This window comes from Mirounga leonina, unplaced genomic scaffold (genome assembly GCF_011800145.1).
Source record: "Mirounga leonina isolate KUSES-001 unplaced genomic scaffold, KU_Mleo_1.0 Mir_84, whole genome shotgun sequence".
Taxonomy (NCBI): domain Eukaryota; kingdom Metazoa; phylum Chordata; class Mammalia; order Carnivora; family Phocidae; genus Mirounga; species Mirounga leonina.
Window position 1 is genome coordinate 259,017 of NW_023270827.1, and position 21,047 is coordinate 280,063.

The window sequence follows — 21,047 nt, forward strand, 5'->3', positions numbered from 1 at the left end:
TGATTTCTGCTTGAGCTCAGTGAATGAAGAACATTGGTAAAGAGAGTAGGGGGTGGAAGGAGAGGACAAAAAACTCACTCCCTAGCACCCACACTGTACAGTTGTTGTGGGAAGGCTACACACCTTTAGAAAAAGTCATCAATCCTGTCAAGAGGTGTTTCCCCATAGCTCTCCCTGCCTCACAGCCCCTTCCCCCAGCCCCTTCAGGCAGACCTGCAGGTGGTAAGAATATCCTATCCTCCACACCCTCACCAGCCACAGGTTCTATACCATTCCTTGTTGTTTCCCTATATCCTGCCTATACCTTGTGAATAATCCTGATACTGAACTCTCTCACATTACTCAAGTTGAGTGTGCCTTCTGTACCCTGCTTCTACCTTGACTAAAACCCCTTTCCAGGTTTTTAAATGTGAATCACATATATTATAATTACATATAATATATATATTTATACACACACATTCTTGTTTTTAGATAATAAGCCAGCTATTATATAGCTATATTAGAATCTATACAAAGCACTATGATTCAAAATTTTCAGTTTCCATTTTCTACTCAAAACAGTAATGCAATAAATATCTATGTATATACATATATCTTTGCCCTCTTGTCTAAATTACTGCCATAGGATACTTTCTTGGCAGCAGTATTTCTGGGACATATAAATATGCACATATGTAAGGCTTTTGATGTTGCCAAATGGCTTTTCATGCAGGCCATAATGATATTCACCTCCCCATACAGTGTACAAGAGTGCCCACATGCCCATTATCCCACCCACTCACTAACATTCTACCAAAACATTTTTGCAGAAGGAAAATTAACCTCTTCAGTTCTGTTGTATACACACCACCTAGTACTCTGCACTGAAGTTATACCCAAAGCCACCAAGTTGATAGAGGGATAACAATTTAAATATCAGCTCTTAATTCCAGTTTCAGAAACCATAAAATAGAGCTTTTTGGTATCTCCTCCCTTTCCCACATTGCCACAGTAAGTACAGTCCTTTAACCTATAAAATGTGTTAAAATTTTCCACTAATTTGTTGGAAGTGGAAAAACCATACGTTTAAGTCCTAAACCAAAAAACTAGGGCAAATTTAATGAAGTCCCTAGTTTCTTTTACAGAGTCTAAAGGAAAATAATCACACATTAAAATTTAAGCCATTCCCATAAAAATGAATTGAATCCCAAGGTTGTGGAAGACATCAGAGTCCACTGTTATCAGAGGTACAAGGATGGGTGAAATGTGTCCTTCTTCCCCCCACAGCAGCTGTCTAATGCAGGAAACAGAAAGAGGCCGAACAACATTAAAGGTGGCTTAAAAAGAGTGGAATTGAAAAAAATCTAAGAATGGGTTCTCTGAGGAGGAAAAACGAAAAAACCTCTAGCTAATCAAGAAAAAAGAACAAATACATACAGAAAGTAAGGAATGAAATAAGGCTATAATGATAGATCTGGAAGATTTTTTTCTTTACAAAATACTGTCTACAACTTCATGCTAAAACTTTAAAAATATATATATGAAATATAGAATTTTCTAAGAAAATAAAAATGACAAGCATTATTTGATCAGATGAGTATCTATGGAAGAAATGGAAAATGTTGTCGAAGGCAGAACAGACTATATAGATTAAGAAGGCAGCTTTAAATTCCATTGTTCCATTGTCCTTCTGACCCTGGGTAACACCAACTCCCTACCTCCTCCAACTGTCCTATGAGCTTTGCTGGAGAAAAATCACAGTCAAGTAGATGGAAGCTACTATAATTTTATGGTCATCAACCTCAAATGGGCTCTCAGCACTGAAAAGAAACTACAGAATTATGTTTTTCTAGTTGTCTTACTTTTCTATTCTCCACATCTCTGTAACATAGATAAAAATCTTCTCTATTCTTCTCAAACTTCTGAATTCTGCCACACACACATCCCTCCCCACTCAGCCCTGCAGAATCACTCAGCAGGTAATCTGAGGCAATCAGACTTCTGTTTTCATAGAGAAACAAAAGCCATCAAAGGACCCCCTCAAATTCCTGCCACCAGAACAATAACACAAATCTATCTATGTATGAATCTTCTTTTCTTCCCTCCTGTTTCAGAGGAAGAAGTGGCCTACCTCTTATGACTTCTCAAGTGCCTTACTCTATCCTGTATCTTCAAACTGCCTCACTCCACTGGCTCCTTCCCATCAGTCTTCCAATATTTCCCCTCCTACGTGCTCTCTCCCTTTCTGCTCCCCTTCATTTCACAACCCACCACATTCTGGCTATTTGTCCCAACAAACTTCCCCTTGTCAAACTCATCACTGACCTCCATGTTCTTGAATCCAGTTGACACTTTTCAGTTCTTCACCTGCTTGTACCCTGGACAGTATTTGCTACTGTTGTCCTTACCTTCTCACCTTCTCCCTAATTGACAGGGTTTTTATTTTCTACTTAGCTCATTATCTCTACGGATTGAATTTCCAATTTGTAATACAATTTGTAATGATCTATCAGTGCACTTATTTAATCAGCACAAGGTAAAAAAGTTCAAATCCTGCCAAAGTCGGTCTCCTTCCCGCCTCTGCACCCCAGTCCCCCAATTTCCTTACCCAGAGGCATGTCTGTAAGCACTGTGTGAGCCTGGAGCTGCAGAGCACCATCTTTCCCACCATAAAAAATTCTGCTTGCGATGCAATAAATTATCTGAATCTTCGTTTGTGTAGACTTGCAATCTACATGCAATTTTAACTAAATCGATAGCTTTTACATTTTCACTTATGTACATAAGCTCTCCCCACCCTTTCCAACATCCATTAGTTAATTGATCTTTGTAAACTGGCATTGAAACTTTACAATAATGTTTTGTTGTACCGATTTTATAAACTTTTACAGTGCAATAGGTGTTATTTTTCCGAAACAAACCAAAGGTTACTATCTCAAGGTTCTTGCTGCCTGCTTTAGCAGCATTTGAATGGGAGGATCTTTTATATACATTTGTAATAGATGAAAAATAAACCAGACTGCAAATACTTTTTTTTTAAGCTTAAACCATGTACCAAGTCTCTGGTCCAAATTGTGTAGGATAAGTTAAACTTAAATTGCATTCTATTAACCAATATGAGTGTATTTCTGTAAGCATAGTTATGTTGAAATAAAGTTTGAAAAAGAAAAAAAAAATTCTGCTTGCCAAAGAGTGAAGCTGCACAGAAGGAACCAGAGAGGCAGGTTCCTGATGATACTGTTTGAATATATGGGTCTAATTAATTTTAGTTAATCTCTAGACTTTTCTAGTAGTAAAGAATAAACTTCCTTTTTTTGAAAAGCTAGCTTGAATTGTGTTACTGTTAATTTGCAGCTGAAGCAGTCCTATATAATTCTGAGGGAGCAGGTTTTAGAAATTTCTAGAACACAAAATTGACAGGGTTTCATGATCAATTGTATGTGGAAAGTCAAATTTTCCAAGTGTAAACGTAGGCCTGGAGAGGGTTGGATAGGGTCATAAGTTCAAGTGTGACAAAAAGGAGTTCACATTTCACAAAGTTGCCACATGTGATTATGTGAGGAAGGGTGAAGAGCAGAAACATGTTAAATGACCCAAAGCTAGTCACTGAGGTGGATGTTCAAAAATAAGCCAAAGTCTAGCAGTCAGACAGTAAAGATTCCACGAACTCTTGGTCTTAAGTAAGCCTCAGGCTGGAAAACAGATCAGTTTAGCCAAGGGAATCTGAGATACCAATGCCAAGAAAAACTCAAGGTTCTAGAAATAAATAGATCAAAGTTACACTGCAAAGGTGTAGGAATAACCAGGTCTTGATAAGCAAGACAAGTAAATACTCATGTGAAATAGAAAAAAGGAAAGAAAGTGGGTTAGGTGGAACAAGACTAGCACTCGCAACAAAAGCCTTAAAATTACCTTGGAAGAACAAGGACAGTTTGTTCTCTGGCTTCTTTTGCAGTTACTACTGAAAGAAGGTAGCTCTGGGTACAAAGACAGTATAAAAAGTAGTAGTTGTCACTAATATCAGGTGACTGTGATATAATCGATCTTAGGAAGGCTGGGAGAAGGGTAGGAAAACTGGATATACTGAGGTATTCTTATAGACAAGATTAAATGAATAGAAAGCATAGAGAGATCACAGAAAAAAGATCATGCATATTCTGAAAAATAAAGCAAAGATAAAGCAGGAAAAAGACAGGGAAGTTCAAATGACTGTGGGCAAAAGCCCACAATCCAGTTTAACGCTGACGCTGTTTTCCTTTGGGGAACGCAAAGAGGAAGTCAAGTTAAAATACTGAATTAGGGGTCTAAGACGTTATCCTCAGCTTGGATGTCTTTTTATATTAAAAGTGGGTAATTCTGATCTTATAATAATTCATTGCACTGGTGGGGTAGGATTTCTCCACACCCTGTGTGAAGAATGGATCCCAGTTCAATTTTGGCTCTGTGCTAATTCAAACATACTTTCCTATGCATCACTCAGGATGAACCTGAAGGCTTTACCTGAAATTACAGAAAGCTGTCTGTACTGTATTGGCTGAGTTCCCCCAAACTGATCAGTCATTCATAAGGGGCAGCACAATTCAAGAGCAAGGAATGTAGGAATTGTCTGTCATTCGCTGTGTTTACTTAGACAATAGAGCCCATGTTAAACTTGTCAATTAGAAAACATTTTATCAGACTTTGGGGATAGAATTCAGTGGTGGAAGAGGTTTTTGCTGAGTATGAGGTTTCTAAAAATACCTTAGGAACCAGAGCAAGACTGCTTGCTCATGACCCTCCAGACTCTCTCATGCACTTCTCTCAATTCATCCAAGTAAGTATAAAAACAACCAGAAGTAACATGGACAATCCAAAGAGCTAGTTTATTTCTATTTGTTGGACAAATGGATAAAGATCAACATGTTCTCTCCTGCAACTAAAATATTCAAACCAGAAGGACAAAAAAGCAGAAAGCTACATCATAAAAAATCATTTTCCTTTCATGTAGTGAAGAGGGCAGCCCTGGGGACTTCCACTTCCAAGAAGATGGAGCAGGCCTAATTTTCCCTATTTCTTCCACTAAGACTGAAAAACATGTAAAACAAACATAAGAAGACTCTGTAAGGTGGAAAAGACACACAGACTGGCTAAAGGACTTAGGATATGAGGAACAACATGATGATGAGTTCCCCGGGGTTTTTTGTTTTATTTGTCTCATATAATCTCAGACTTGGGAGCTGAAAAAGCCAAGACAACCTGTTATCGCCCCCGTCAGTGGGTGCAGACCAAAAAAGCACCCCCCAATAACCTGCCCTCTACAGCCAAAGTACCAGGATAGAGACAGTCTAGCAAGACAGAAAACTTCTAGCCAAATACCACAGAAAAAGCCGTGGTCCCACGACAGAGATTTATGCTGAGTTAAAAAAGCCAAGCCAAAAAACTACATACCGTATGATTTCATTTATATAACATTCTTTTTTAAGATTTTTATTTATTTATTTGAGGGAGAGAGAGAATGAGCAGTGAGGAGGGGCTGAGGGACAGAGAGAGAGAGAGAGAGAAAGAGAGAGAAGCAGACTCCCTGCTGAGTAGGAAGCCCAATGCAGGACTCGATCCCAGGACCTGGAGATCATGACCTGAGCCGGAGGCAGATGCTCAATAGACTGAGCCACCCAGACGCCCCTATAACATTCTTGAAATGATAGCTCATTCACAAGTTTGACAAGGTGCCCTATTATCAGAATGTCTTAGTTCCTCACCATGTGGACCCCTCCATTGGACTGCTTGGGTGTCTTCGTGACACAGGAGCCAGCTTCTCCCAGAGTGATCGATCCAAGAGACAGCAAGGCAGAAACTACAATGTCCTTCATGACCAAGCCTCAGAAGTCACACACCATCATTTAGATAATACCCAATTGGCTGCACAGCTCAATCATATTGAGTGTGGGAGAGGACTACGCAAGGATGTGAATACCAGGAGTTGAGAACACTGGAATCTATCTTGGAAACTGGCTACCACCATAGAATAGAAAATATCAGAGTGCAAAACAAGGATCCTTAGCAAGAAATGTGCGTATTGCAACAACCACTGCAGCCAACTACTAACAGTGGTCTGAGAGACACAGTAGAGCACACATGATTAATACACACATTACCTAAGAAAGAGTCATTCAATCTTTTTTTTGTTGGCATCTTTCTTGATTTTTGGAATCTGATGATCAATATGATCACTGTGAGAATGTTGAATGTTCCACAGTTTAAGTTTATAATTCACAGTTGGTTATGAAGAGAACTAAGAAAGCATTTTTCTTCTGCTGTTAGCAAAAAAGTATTAGGATTTTCAAGACTTTTAAATATCTCATTACAAACTTTCAGCGTGCTTGCTAGAAGGGATATTAGGAAATGGGACATTTTTCTAGTATAATCATTGTAACACTATAACAGAACTGGTACAAATTTTTCTATAAAAGGATGGTTTTATTATTAGAAGAAAACAATTATAAAGTAAAAAAATTATAGAGCAAAAATATAGAGCTGTGTTCAAGTTCAAGTGCTGGATCTAGAGATTTAAATAGTAATAATATTAAAGGGTGCCTGGGTGGCTCAGTAGGTTGAGCATCTGACTCCTGATTGCGGCTCAGGTCATGATCCTGATGTCCTGGGATCCAGGCCTGAGTCAGGTTCCATGCTCAGTGTGGAGTCTGAGATTCTCTCTCTCTCTCTCCCTCTGCCCCTCCCCTCATTCACAGGCACACACTTTCTCAAATAAATTAATAAATCTTTAAAAAAGACTAGCATTCACTGCAATAATAAATAATCTTAGACTTTATTAAACTACTTCATTTTTTTTTTTTTTTAAGTAATGTCTGCACCCAATGTGGGGCTTGAACACAACCCAGAGCTCAAGAGCCACATGCTCCAACGACTGAGCTGGCCGCGTGTCCCTAACCTACTTTTTTTTTTTAAGATGTTTATTATTTTTTTTAAGATTTTATTTATTTATTGAGAGAGAGAGCCAGAGAAAGAGAGCACAAGCAGGGGGAGCAGCAGAGAGAGAGGGAGAAGCAGGCTCCTTGAGGCCAACGTGGGGCTCGATTCCAGAACCCTGGGATCATGACCTGAACCGAAGGCACATGCTTTAACCAACTGAGCCACCCAGGTGCCCCATAAACTACCTAAAAAAAAAGATTTTATTTATTTATTTGAGAGAGAGAGAGCAAGCACAAGCAAGGGGAGCGGCAGGCGGAGGGAGAAGCAGGCTCCCGGGAGGCTGAGCAAGGAGCTGGATGCGGACTCGATCCCAGGATACTGGGATCATGACCCGAGCCCAAGGCAGACCCTTAACCTACTAAGCCACCCAGGCACCCCTAAACTACTTTATTTTTAAATAAAGAAAAATATATGTGCCAGACCTAGTAATAAATGTTTTCTTTAAATATTTTAACAAATCTGCAAAATCCAAATAAACATTTCAATTTCTTATATACGTACAAATGAAAGCTTTAAAACTCCCAAATTCAAAAATTCATTTGGAAACAATTCAAATATTATCAACGAAATAAAAAATAGACAGTTACCTGCCTGTGATGATTCATTTTATGTACCAAAGGGTGCCCAGATTAAACATTCCTGGGTGTGTCTGTGAGGGTTTTTCCAGATGAGATGAGCATTCGAACTGGTGGACTCGGAAAAGTAGGTTGCCCTCCCCACTGTGTGTGGGCATCATCCAATCCTTGAGGGTGTAAATAGAACAAAATGAAGGAGGAAAGAGGAATTCGCCCCTTCTTATTTCCTGTCCGCCTGCTGAGTTGGAACATAGTCTTCTCTTGCCCTTGTTACTGTCTTTATGCCATCTGCTCCTCGGCTTCTAGGGCCTTTGGATTTAGCGTGGGGTTGAGACAGTGAGGGACTATCGGAACAAGCCCCAGGTGAAAAACATTATGTAGCCAGGGCGCTCCTGTTTCCTGTTCCCGTTAATCCGCTTGTCCCACCGAGCAAGAGCAGGATGCAGGCTATATATAAGGGGAATCCAAAAAGCACCAATGAGCTGCCTGAATTCCCTGCCAATACCAACCAATCAGGATAGGTCCTTCCAACCAATCAAGACCAAGCGCTTCCAACTAATTAGAATGAGGCCCCTCGAGCCAATCAGGAGGAAGCACTTCCCCCCCCACCTCACCCCCGGCTTTTCCCTCGGCAGCATGTTGGACAGCAAAGTGAATTTTTCTATGTATATAGGCGGGGTCTTACGGTTGTTGCAGGAAGGCACCTAAATTACTTTATGTTGATTCTCTGTCTTCGTTTAGCTCATGCTGGAGCCCGAATAGAGCCTTGCATGTCCCTTTGACTTTTGGGCCCAGCCTGGTAGTTTCTATTGTGGGGCCCAAGAACCCGTCTCTGGTGACAGGATTCCACCATCCGTTTTCCTGGATTTCCAGTTTGCAGATGGTTGGACTTCCCAGCTTCCATAATCAAGTGAGCCAATTCCATATAATAAAACTCTTCCTCTATAAATCCTGTTGGTTCTCTTTCTCTGGAGAACCTTGACAGTCATATCAAAATACGTACGAAAGAGAAAATCATAGTGTAAAAAAAAAAAAAAAATTATAGAAATGTGGAATATTGTGTGTTCAATTATTTATATAAATCAACCAATAGATTTAAACTATACTTTTATAAAATCTTACAGTATTGCAGAAAATTTGGAAACTTTAGTCTCTAAGGTGTCTGCTGTAGATTTTGTTCATAGTAACAAATAGAGCAGACATAGGACTTGAAAATTAAGATTCAGGGGCGCCTGGGTGGCTCAGTTGGTTAAGCGACTGCCTTCGGCTCAGGTCATGATCCTGGAGTCCCGGGATCGAGTCCCGCATCGGGCTCCCTGCTCGGCAGGGAGTCTGCTTCTCCCTCTGACCCTCCCCCTCCATGCTCTCTCTCTCTCTCATATAAATAAATAAAACTTAAAAAAAAAAAAAACCCACTGGCAACAGGTTTCAGTAGCTCTTAATAATAGGCTGTGTAAAGAAGTTGTTGACAAGGGCGCCTGCGTGGCTCAGTTGGTTAAGCGACTGCCTTCAGCTCAGGTCATGATCCTGGAGTCCCGGGATCGAGTCCCGCATCGGGCTCCCTGCTCGGCGGGGAGCCTGCTTCTCCCTCTGACCCTCCCCCCTCTCATGTGCTTGCTCTCTCTCATTCTTTCTCTCTCAAATAAATAAATAAAATCTTAAAAAAAAATTATTAATCAACCCAGGGCATTGGGGGTGGGGTGGGGGGGAAGGGGCAAGTACTCTAAATGCTCTGATAAGAAACATGGGCATTAGAAAGTGGAAGAAGACCCTGCAGTGATTGGAGGACCTGCCCCATTAATGAAGTTACTGTCCTGACTGAGACTGGATGGGGGTCATGCTGAGGTGTACTATCCAAGGTAAAGAACACCTTACTGAACCTTGCATCTTCTAGTACGAAAGGCACAATGAGTGGTAGCCATCTTCAGATTTTGGAGACCGTGTACACATTTGGGAATCCAACCCATTGCTCAGGTGACTCCAAATGCTGCGAGTAAGAGTCAGAGAGGGGTCTGCGGCAGACGCAGTCTGTGCTACCAGCACAACCCTGGCGTGTAGGTTACAATCCAGCAAATACTGTGTGCTGGACGCGTCTGTGGTAGACGAGGATGCTTTGCAGTCTCTCACAAGTCTCAAATAGGAGAGCTGGACTGCAGACCTCCAGTGTTCTGGAACAACAGCAGAAAATTCGACATCATTTGAAAAGCAGCTTCTGACTTGCTGTTGGGCCTTTGTAGAGACTGAGCACCTGACCAGGGGACAGGAAGTGACTATGTGGCCAGAGCTATTCAGCAAGAGTTGCATTCAGTAATAAGTAAGTTGGGGCAGGGGAGACAGAAAGGATTGCACAGATCCAGAGGGCAGAGAGAAATAACACAAACATGTTTGTGTTTGTGTTGCCTGCCTCTGTTGCACCAACACCTCTCCCTCAGCTCACATCTGTGGCCTAGTAGATGTTTCCTACAATTAGCTGACAGGAAGAAAAAACTGAGGCCTGGTTCATAGGTAAGATGGTCGAGTATGTTTGTGCAAGCCAAAAATCCACCTGGAAATAATTTTTTAGAATCATTTTATCATAAAAGTGAAGATATAAAAATCATATAAAACAAATGTATAACCCCAGAAATTATCATAAGGCAAACATCACCCTGGTCAAGAAGTGGATTGTTGCTAGCAGCTCCAGAAGCTGCTTCCAGGTGTTCCATCCTAGTCACAACTCTTCTGCTCACATGAATAACCACCATCTGGCTTTTATGACAATTGCTTACTTGCTTTGTAAAAATAGTTTTGTCACCCAAACATGGATCCCATCACACTGTCAGTTAGTCTTGCCTGGTTTAAAAAAAATTTATACATCTTCTTAAGTATCTCCTCCACTATAAGTTCTTCTATCCCTTTATTTCCTTTCAGTTTTTCAGTTGAGGAACCTGGGCCATTTGCCCTGTAGAGTTTCCCACAGACTGGATTTTCCTGATTGCATATTCTTAATACAACCCAAGATTTTCTTCCGTCCTCTTGAATTTTCTGCAAATTGTGAGCTGGATCCAGAGACTGTATCAGACGCAAGTACAGAACTTATAAGAGGCGTGTAATTCTGATTATCTCTTTATTTTGTGAACTTAGCAGCCATTGATGTTTTGTGCTTATAGCCATTCATTAGAAATTGCCAAATGGTGATATGCAAATTCTGTCATTTTATTTGTTGGATTACCTTTATAGTAACACACATACCCCCATCTACTCTTTTATCACCAATCCTATATGCAATTCATATAGGAAAGGCAGGATAGATGTTGGGATTCCTTTCCTTTATCCATCAGTTTTCAAGATAATAAATGGTTTCTTTATCATTTCCAAAAGTTACACACACACACAATCATTATGAACTTTGCAATTTAAATATTTTGATGGGCTTCAGTCTGTTGTAATAACTGTTACCATTGAGCTCCAGTTGTCCCATGTTTGACTACTAGGAGCCCTTTAAAGCTGGCCCCTGAATCATGGACATGACTCTAGTAGGATTTAATAGTTTTCTTTCTATCTGGTAATATAGGATATTCTCGGCTTGTTTTGTTCATTTCTTGCCCAACTCCTAGATTTGACCATTTCTCTAAGAAGCTCTGGTTTCTTTTAATGAAAATAGTAATAAGAATTGTACATTGTACCACAATCTGGGCACAAAGGATGCTTATTGTTACTGGGTTGATCACTATTTTTAGGCCTATTTGGCAGACAGAACTAAGAAATCTATGTAAAATATCTGTTGCATCCAGAATGAGAGTTCCAGTTCCAACTCAATCTTTTATGTAACCTCTTTTCTATTATCATTGTATCTCCTTTTTTCCATATTAGAAATCTGATTCTCAAGAATGTAGAGGATGATAAAATTAATATATCCCATAATTACTTATTTTATCTCATACTACACACACAGCAGTCTCAGAATAATAATACTAATATGACCACCAATATGGTTCCTGAAAACATTTTAAGAATTCACACACTCTTCTATTCTTAAGATAGTTATACTCCATTTACTTTGTCAGACCATTACATACTACACTTTCTCCCTCCTATCCAGTGGTGTGCTGGACCAGCTCATACCAGCTCAGGACAGCCAATTGTTAAATATTCAGGAAATTTGCAAGCTGGTTTTTAAACACCTATATTATCAAAATTAAATTATATAAACTTAACCACTGCATATATTAAAAGTAAAGGTAGAAAATACTCAAAACTCATCAGTTCCTAATTATTTTGCTACATGTTATAACTAGCTATGCTTTTCATGTTATTTACATCTGTTACATCTACATGGTGGAAACACTATATTACTATGTAATGGTGAGCACCGCACAAGGTTTCTCAACTCTGCATTCAGTGACACCACATTGGTAGCATGAAATCAACCATAGTAGGAATATTCACACCACAGAAATGGGTAAATGATACAAATTAGGACTTGATTTGTTGTTTTTTATGATTGGACTTTAAAAAGATGCAGAAAATGTTAATAATGCAAATTAAACTTAGAAGGGTATTGTGCCTGTAGCCATTTTGAATAGGACCCCAAAACTGAGGAAATATTTGAAAACTATTACCTAGTTCATCAAAGAGGTCACTTGCATCAATGACAAATGAGTGAACTTCTCTTACGTGTCTTCATTATTTCACATTTGTCTTACTCATTAACAGAAACAAAAATAGCAACCAACATTCATGTTAAAAGGAATCTCATTCAGGGTGCCTGGGTGGCTCAGTGGGTGGAGTGTCCAGCTCTTGATTTCATGATCAAGACTTGATTTCATGATTTCAGGTCATGATCTCAGGGTTGTGGGATTGGCCTGCATTGGCGTCCCCACTCTGTGGGGAGTCTGCTTGAGATTCTCTCTGTCCCTCTACCTCTTCCCCCACTCATGTGCACTCTCTAAATAAATAAATAAAATTTTAAAAAAAAGAATCTAGGGGTGCCTGGGTGACTCATTCCATTAAGTGTCTGCCTTCGGCTTGGGTCATGATCCTGGGGTCCTGGGATCAAGCCCTGCATCAGGCTCCCTGCTCAGCGGGGAATCTGCTTCTCCCTCTCCCTCTGTTGCTCCCCCTGCTTGTGCTTGAGCTCTCTCTCTCTCTCTCTCTCAAATAAATAAATAAAATCTTCAAAAAAAAAATCTAATTCATCAATGACATGAGTGACTTCGTTGCTGAATCAGATAGGAATCATGCATTTATTCAAGTCAAGATTTTTGTGACACAATTGCTGGTGAGATAATTTTAAAAAATTGGTAGTAGACTTTGTAAGAGATAGCATCTCACAGTGAAGTTACATAGGCTGAAAAATGAGGTGTTTTAATTTGAAATTTATGTTAGCCATATGTTTAATCCTTGTCAGTCCTTATTTTGATGTCTCTAGTCATTTTGATTGTGTGAGGCTCATGCTCTTGTAGATTCCTTAGGTAGGGTTCACTGGGATAATGTTCCCTGAGTTCTTGTTTTTTGACAACAATTTGTGCCCTTTATCTCTGAAATCATTCTTACTGAATATAAAATTCTTGGCTTACACTTTATTTCCTTAAATATATTCAATGTGCTTATCCATTTTCTTCTGGGATAAAGCACTCTGTTGAAAAATCCAGTGATAATTTTCTTTTCCTTATAAGTCATGTGCTCTTTTTTCCTCGATATTCCCCCAACTTATTCCTTTTCCTTTTCATTCAGTAATTTTACTAGAATATGTGTTGTCACTGGTCCTTCTAATTCAGTATTCTCAGTTATGCTTTCAGTGTGAAATTCAAATCTTTTTTACTTCAGGAAAGTTTTCTTAATTAGAGTATTTAGTAATTGTTCCATTCTTTTACTTTGGGTTTCTTCTTCAAGGACGCCATAATCCATGTAATAACCAGTCTTCTTTTTCCATCCTCAGTATTTGTTACCTCCTCTTCCCCTTGAATCCCTTTAATCTCATACTTCATTGATTTTTTGTTTTTTAATTTTCCTCTTTTCACCTTCTGTTTCTTTTAAGGCAATATGTAATGCATTTGTTCACTCTTGTGTTCCTTCTAGTTTAGTCTTCACTTTTGAAATAACTTTTTTCTTTTACTTTTTATTCTTTGCTGAGTTCTGTCACCTCATTTCTGAGTTTTTCTAATTATGATATATAGCAGATACCGCTTATCTGTGCAGAATCTGTTCCAAGATCCCCAGTGGATATCTGCAATCACAGATAGTACCAAACCCTACATATACTGTACAGTTTCCTATACAAACATACCTATGATAAAGTTTAATTTATAAATTAGGCATAATAAGAGATTAGCAGCAATAACTAATAAAGAAATAAAACAGTTATAACAATATACTGTAATGAAAGTTCTGTGAATGTGGTTTCTCTGTCTTTCAAAATATTGGACTGTACTCCCCCTTCTTATGACGATGATGTGACATGCCTACATGATGAAATGAAGTGAGGTGAATGATGTAGGTGTTGTGACGCAGTGTTAGGAGACTACTGACCTTCTGATGATCTGCCAGGAGGATCATCTGCTCCCCAACCACAGGTGACTGCAGGCAACTGAAACCACAGACAGCGAAACCGTGAATGAGGGAAGACTAATGCATTTTGTTTTTTCATGTCTTGTAACATTTTCTTAATATCTTTTAGTTATTTTGAAAACAGGAGATCACAGTTTTTTTGTTTTTTGTTTTTAAATATGGAATTCTTTGTGAATGTGCGTGTCAGCTTCGTGTGGGAGCCAGGCTAATTTTCTCTGTGTATTGTTCCAATTGTAGTATATGTGATGCTTAGGCTCACTTAGGTGATCACAGTAGATCACAGTTTTGACCTGTATCGTGGGCATATCTTTCTGGCATAGGAACGAGTTATTCTACTTCTTTTTCTCTTTTTATTATAATAATTTTGCATGGGATTTGACCTTCATACTTTTTATTTTTATATAAAAAGGGTTTTCGTGGACATCTACACTAAGCAAGGTACAAAACCTTCTCTAACATCACGGAGTTCCCTCTTTAGTTCTTTTTGTATGGGGCTCAGTAATAGGGTGCCTTGTTTTCTGAGCTTTTCTTGGTTCTATTGCCAAACCCCACTTCAATTTGAACCTTCCCTTTTCTTCATCTCTGCTGTCTATCTTGCTGAATTTTAATTCCATTTCTTCTTTGGAAGCATTGTGACTATTCTTGGCCTTTTGTTCTTCCACAGACATTACCAAAACAAGTTTGTCAGTTTCCTTGAAAAACCCTGTTAGAATTTATTTTCTGTATTTCATTTAAGTATTTAAAAATAATATCTCAGGGCACTTGGCTGGCTCAGTTGGTGGAGCGTGCAACTCTTGATCATAGGGTCTTGAGTTCAAGCCCCACATTGGGCATGGGCCTACTTGAAAAAGAAAAGAAAAGGCAACAAAAATTATATATATCTCTTTCATACATTGTAAGGGTAAATACTGCTTCAAGATACTTTTGTTTTAGATGCATGTGTTGTATATGTATGTATACATACACATGAATGTATTAGGATATGTGTCTCTGTCAAAAAGCATGACAACCACTGCCCAGAAGGCTACTTCAGCACTGATTCCCCCTTGGGCTTCCTCTTTTCCATTTGGTATTCATTTTCTTCTTGACTAAACTAGACTGTTTTAAAACCACATGTTTTTATTACTGGGTTCCATACAGATCTCTAGGGGAGAACTGCTGATGGTGGCAATGGAGTTTGAAAGGGGCTGAGAGAAAAAATGCAGGGAGTTTCCTGCCTCCCTTAAATCTCACCCCGCGGGACCATTTCTTACACATCTGCTCATGCAGTCAGCTGGGAACTGCTGCTGGGTTTTTTAGATAGCCTTCTCATCCCTTGCCAGATGGTCTAGGGGTTTGTAAAAGTAGACAAGAAATCAGAGAGAATAAAGAAATATTAGAAATGTCTTCACTCTTAGATCAGTTTGAAGACAGTCTATATTCCTCCGCCACCAAGGTGTTGGCATTCTAACAGATAAACCTCAAAGCGCCCTCTGCTGGCAGCCAGTATTAACCACCACTAGTCAACAGCGAAATAATGCAGATTTCATTGGTACATATTTTTAAGATGGTGATCACACATAGGGAGTTATATTTACTATTATGTCCTCCAACTAACCGAATGGAACTCAAGCACCGTAAGTTAAAATAAAATTATACAGAATCTACAGTTTTGTTCTGTTTTGTTTTTACTACAAGTTTTCAAGTATTACAAACAAATCTAAACACTGTTTGAAGATGAAATGGACTAGTCATTTATAATTGTTGAGAATAATTGTTATGTTAAAAATAATTGTTTTGGACATTTTTATTATGAACAGGTGTCAGTATTTCTGGAATAAATACATGCTGTGTGTCTGTGCTTCTAACTTTACATTTTTCCCTGGTCAAAACAAACTCATAACTAATCCTCTTTCAGTCTTTATGTAAAATTTCTAACTGCCTAAAAGAGATTATCATAAAGAAGAATAAAGATAAATTCTTGGATTTATAAAATTAAATTTACATTTACCATGGTTAATAGTTTACTACAGTACAGCCTTAAAAATGAAGTTAAATAAAATTAAATGGAGGAATGAAATAACACCTTGAAAATTCAAATCATCCATTAATTTCTAAACTGATAGTTACTCGTGTATTAGCATAGTTATAGGAAGATATTCAAAATATCAACATCACTTATCTTGCTCAACAAAATTAACTATTTTGTGTATTTACACACTAATATATACAGGACTTGCTTAACTTTTTTCTAAAAGGATTATAGAAATTTTATGGTTCCTTATTTTCAAAGCTCTAATAATTTGTGCCTATGTACTGAGGTCAGTAAAACCTCACAATAACTTTTGGTATAACTCAATGTACCAGTGATAGTGTTTACCCTCAAGGGAAGAAACTATGAAACAATCTAGTTTTAGATCTTTATGTAAAAGATCAATAAATTGGGCGCCTGGGTGGCTCAGTTGGTTAAGCGACTGCCTTCGGCTCAGGTCATGATCCTAGAGTCCCGGGATCGAGTCCCGCATAGGGCTCCCTGCTCGGCAGGGAGTCTGCTTCTCCCTCTGACCCTCCCCCTCTCATGTGCTTGCTCTCTCTCATTCTCTCTCTCTCAAATAAATAAATAAAATCTTTAAAAAAAAAATTCTACCATTTAAAAAAAAAGATCAATAAATTAATTCATTTTCCAGTATGAATTAATATTTATTAATTTGCTATTTGTAAATCTTATTATTACCAGTTAGGCCCTTCCTGATTAATAAGTCTGTGGAGTCTATTGATTATAAATAGATCCTTGGGGAAAAACACAACCATAAAAAATTCTATTTTAAGAATAGAATTTAATGCCATTCAGAGCACTTTCATCTGTATTAAAAGTTCTGTTTCCTTTTGTTTAATTATATACTTTGTTTCTATAGTAACTCTAAAGCATATAATCCGTTACAATGTTCCTAAGCCTTTTACATGGTGACTTCTTTTCAGTCCGTAAACAGTAATAACAATATAATCCTTGTTTAGAACTGCATCTTCTTCCTGAAGATCCCTTAATTAGTACGCAATAGAATTAAATGCAACTGCAGGCTCACTATACAAATTTGAATAATTAGAAGAAAAAATACAAATCCTAAACTAAGTACCTTAGTTTTCTAGGAATTTACTGCCACCTTCAGGTTTTAATCAAAATGCATTAGTACTATAGCTTTTACATTTCTAGGAAAGAGTCCCTGGTTAATGCAGTAGAAATATTAACACTATTTTCTGGTTTTGAAGGCAAAGTGCTTTCTAACTTAGATTGCAGTACAAATGTCTTTCATGAAATGTGCTTTCATTTTGTCTTGTCTTTTATGATTCTTCTATAACATGTAATTGAAAATCAAAACCTACAGTTTGTTTTATCAGTCATTATAACTATAATTATACACTGGGAGCTCCTAGAAGACTGTCCAAAATATACTTAAGGATCTTTAGGTTAAATCTAATGAAAAACCCTTCAACAACAAAACTGTTTTCAATGTTCCATGTATTGATGCCCTCCAGCCACAGACCACCCTGAACTTACCTGGAATTAAACAAGCTGGGTCTCTTGCTCATTGCAGTGAGGAAGCATATGCCATAGGGGATTGTGGGTGTCTGAGAAAGAAGGTATTTTAAAAAGGACTTACAGGATTGTACTGTATTAGGGGATTTTTGGTAGGGCTCATAGAAGTGTCAGAAAGTGGGGGCAATTCTATGATTGGGCATCTTGATTAATATTTATAAGACAGGAGGAATGAAGTGAGGCCAAAGATGCAATTGATAAAGAAGCAATAGGGGGAGGTTGCGTGTTTTCATTGTCTGCAGACTGACCTTGTTTCTATCTAGACTTAGACAAGCTTGTGAGGGGGAGAAAGTCTTGGGGTTTTTTTGTCTCGCTTCATCACAGTCAGAGTGGCCTTGTTTGATATTGGTGCTTTAAGAGGCTGTTTATGCTCAACGGGAGAACTCCAAGGCCTAGCAATGGGTGCCAGGCAGTTCCTAGTTTTCTTTCTCACATATACATTTGCAGCTCTACCAATATCCTTATTTTTTATTCCTTGAACTTGTGGTGAAATTACCAAAGTTTATTATAATTTTTAAGATGAAAATCAACAGAGTATGAAGCCATGGTGTTTGTGATAAATGTTGCAGGGGTCAGAAACCCAGCTCAAAAAAAAAAAAAAAAATAGCAAAACGGGAATTTATTAGAAGACTCATGTGACACGAGAAAGACTGTGGTACAGAGGGAGCGTGGGTCAGCTGGAAGAAGAAAGTTAAATGCCAACTACCTGTCCGTCCTCCATCTCTTCAGCTCCCTGTGTCGTCTTCCTACACAGGGCAGGAAACTTAATTGCCTGTAGTTCTTAAACTTTGTTGTCTTCCCAGTTTCAGTATGAGAGGGAGATGGATTCTGTTTCCACAGTCACAGCTTGAAAGATCTCAGCAAAGGATTCTAATCGGGGCAGCCTGGGTTACATGCCCACCTCGTCTAAACAACGGTGACCGAGACTGGCAGACCATGAGAGAAATGGGTGCTCCCACTGAAGCCACATGATTGGGGGAAAAGCCTTTCTTGGAGAAAGTGGAACTGCAGTGCCCTGCAGACAAAAGAATTGAGGTCCAGCAGGGAGCAAAAAAATGATAACAATAATCAGTTCTGGGTTAGAAATATAACATTTGCTATAAAGAAAAAGGGCAAAAAGCAAGGAGACCAGTTAGGCCATCACAATCATCCCAATAAAATACATTAAAGGCTTGAATTAGGGCAGCATCTGGGGCACAGGACTAAAGAGGGTGATTTCAGAAAATGTTTCAGAGTTAAAATCTATAGGACTTGACAATTAGATATGGGGAGTCAAAATATGTAAATAGCCCTTACATAGGATTTATCATGTAATAGCCACTGTTCTAAGCACATAGTATATATTAATTCATTGAATCCTCCTCACAACACTATGAAACACTTAGAATTATTATTTTCATTTTCAGATGAGGACATTTGGAGGCACAGGAAGGTAAAGAAATTATCCACAGTCATACAGTTGGTAAGTGACAGAGTTCACACACACTTAGTCTTGCTCCGAAGCCCATGAGTTTAGTCAGCTGCCACAGCCTGCCCAGGGCCTGAATTTGGGTGGATGGACTCATGAATCAAGGGTGGGAACAGAGGAGGAATACAACTGGGGTTGGGGCAGGGATGTGAAGAAGAGATAATAATTTGGTTTTGTATATGTGTGAAGTTCAAAAAGTGTGACCACCAGATGGAAATGCCCCGCAGGTAACTTGTAATATATAACTTGGGTGAGGGCAGCGATTTAGATTTGGGATTGTCAGAACATACATAGCTGAAGTCAATGTGGTCATTGTAGTAGTCATTAAGTAGATGTACTTAAACATCCTGAAATCATAAATTTATCCTCAAACAAGTGAAAACACCTTACTGTTTTTGCCATTAACAATGCCATTTTTTAATTCTTTAAATAATAAGTGAAGTATGGTATTTCTTTTCCCATCCCTTTAATAGCAGCTGTCGTTTAGCCTCTGCTCAAGGATCCGGTTTTCTAAGCAGTTTAACATAAACTGTAATCTTTCTGGTAGAGATGAAAAGCTACCATGTGGCTGCTTCTGGACTAGAATTATGACACTTCTGTCCTCAAGAGGATGCGGCAGTGTGCTGGCAAGGTCACCCACCTCAAAAGTAGATTAGACACAGGAAAACGGATAAGGAAAGGAAAAGTAAACTTTAAAGACTGTTACTACATAATGTTTTCCCTTGACCTTTAATAATAAAATGAGTCAGGCGCCTGGGTGGCTCAGTTGGTTAAGCGACTGCCTTCGGCTCAGGTCATGATCCTGGAGTCCCTGGATCGAGTCCCGCATCGGGCTCCCTGCTCGGCAGGGAGTCTGCTTCTCCCTCTGACCCTCCTCCCTCTCATGCTGTCTCTCATTCTCTCTCTCTCAAATAAATAAATAAAATCTTTTAAAAAATAATAATAATAAAATGAGTCTTTGAAAGAGAATGCATTAGCTTCAAGTTTAAGAGCAAAGAAATTTTAGACTTACATTACTTTCTAGTGATAGAAAGATGGATGGATGGATGAATAGGTGGGTGGGTGGGGGAGGAAGGGAGAGAGAGAGAAACACACATTTTTCAGAAAGATTAGCAACTTGAGATAAAAGCTGTTTTAGAACACTCTAAATATGGGCACCTGGGTGGCTCAGTTGGTTAACCATCTGCCTTCGGCTCAGGTCATGATCCTGGGGTCCTAGGATCGAGGCCCGCATCGGGCTCCCTGCTCCTTGGGGTGCCTGCTTCTCCCTCTGCCTCTGCCTCTCTCTGTCTCTCATGAATAAATAAATAAAATCTTAAAAAAAAACAACACCCCAAATATAAGTTCTGTCACAGTATTTTGCCTCTTGTACCTTGTGAAAAACCTCATGACCAGAAATTCCTAATATATGACAAATTTATAAAGAATAAACATATTAGAATTCTTACATTATGTTCATTTTGTTTTAAACATGAAAAATATTAAATAACAACTTTCTGTTTATACATCAAATACAGTTCCTGGTACATGGCAAGCATTAAAAATTACAGGTACAGGCTGCCCGTGAAGTCAGGGTCCATTCTGGTCCAATAAACTGGCCAGAGTGGGAAAGCCTATGGCATAGAAAGAACTTAGAGGGGGAAGTGGGAAAGGCCTGCACAGCCCAGTAATAGGGGAGAGATCTTGGTCAGCAGGGCACCAGGAAAAAAAAGAAAGTCAAAAGTAAGATGATAGCAGTGTGTCCAGCACAATACCAGAAAGGGGATACCCTCACCAGAGAACTGATGACTCACCAAAACAAATCTGATCACAAGGTTGTTTTCACACAGATTTTCCTAGAAGGAGAGAACTGACTTGAGGAGTCAGGTCTCCTTCTCAACTATAAGTCCCAATTTAAATTATTAAACTGATACTTGGCTGCCCTTCAATC

The 21,047-nt window shown here is 38.8% G+C and overlaps 1 long non-coding RNA gene and 1 other non-coding gene across 2 annotated transcripts in view; both read right to left on the bottom strand.

Annotated features, from left to right (window-relative positions):
- The window catches only part of LOC118002876, a 34,723-nt gene extending 20,670 nt beyond the window's left edge, over positions 1 to 14,053 (bottom strand). The window contains exons 1-2 of the long non-coding RNA XR_004677198.1: positions 14,037 to 14,053; positions 7,539 to 7,693 (exon numbers count right to left, since the gene is read on the bottom strand). This is a non-coding gene — a long non-coding RNA (uncharacterized LOC118002876). The remainder of the gene's footprint in view (positions 1 to 7,538; positions 7,694 to 14,036) is intronic.
- A 174-nt stretch (positions 14,054 to 14,227) lies between these two features.
- Positions 14,228 to 14,334, bottom strand: LOC118002899. Its single transcript, XR_004677205.1, has one exon. It is a non-coding gene; the product is annotated as a U6 spliceosomal RNA (small nuclear RNA).
- Positions 14,335 to 21,047: the final 6,713 nt, after the last annotated feature.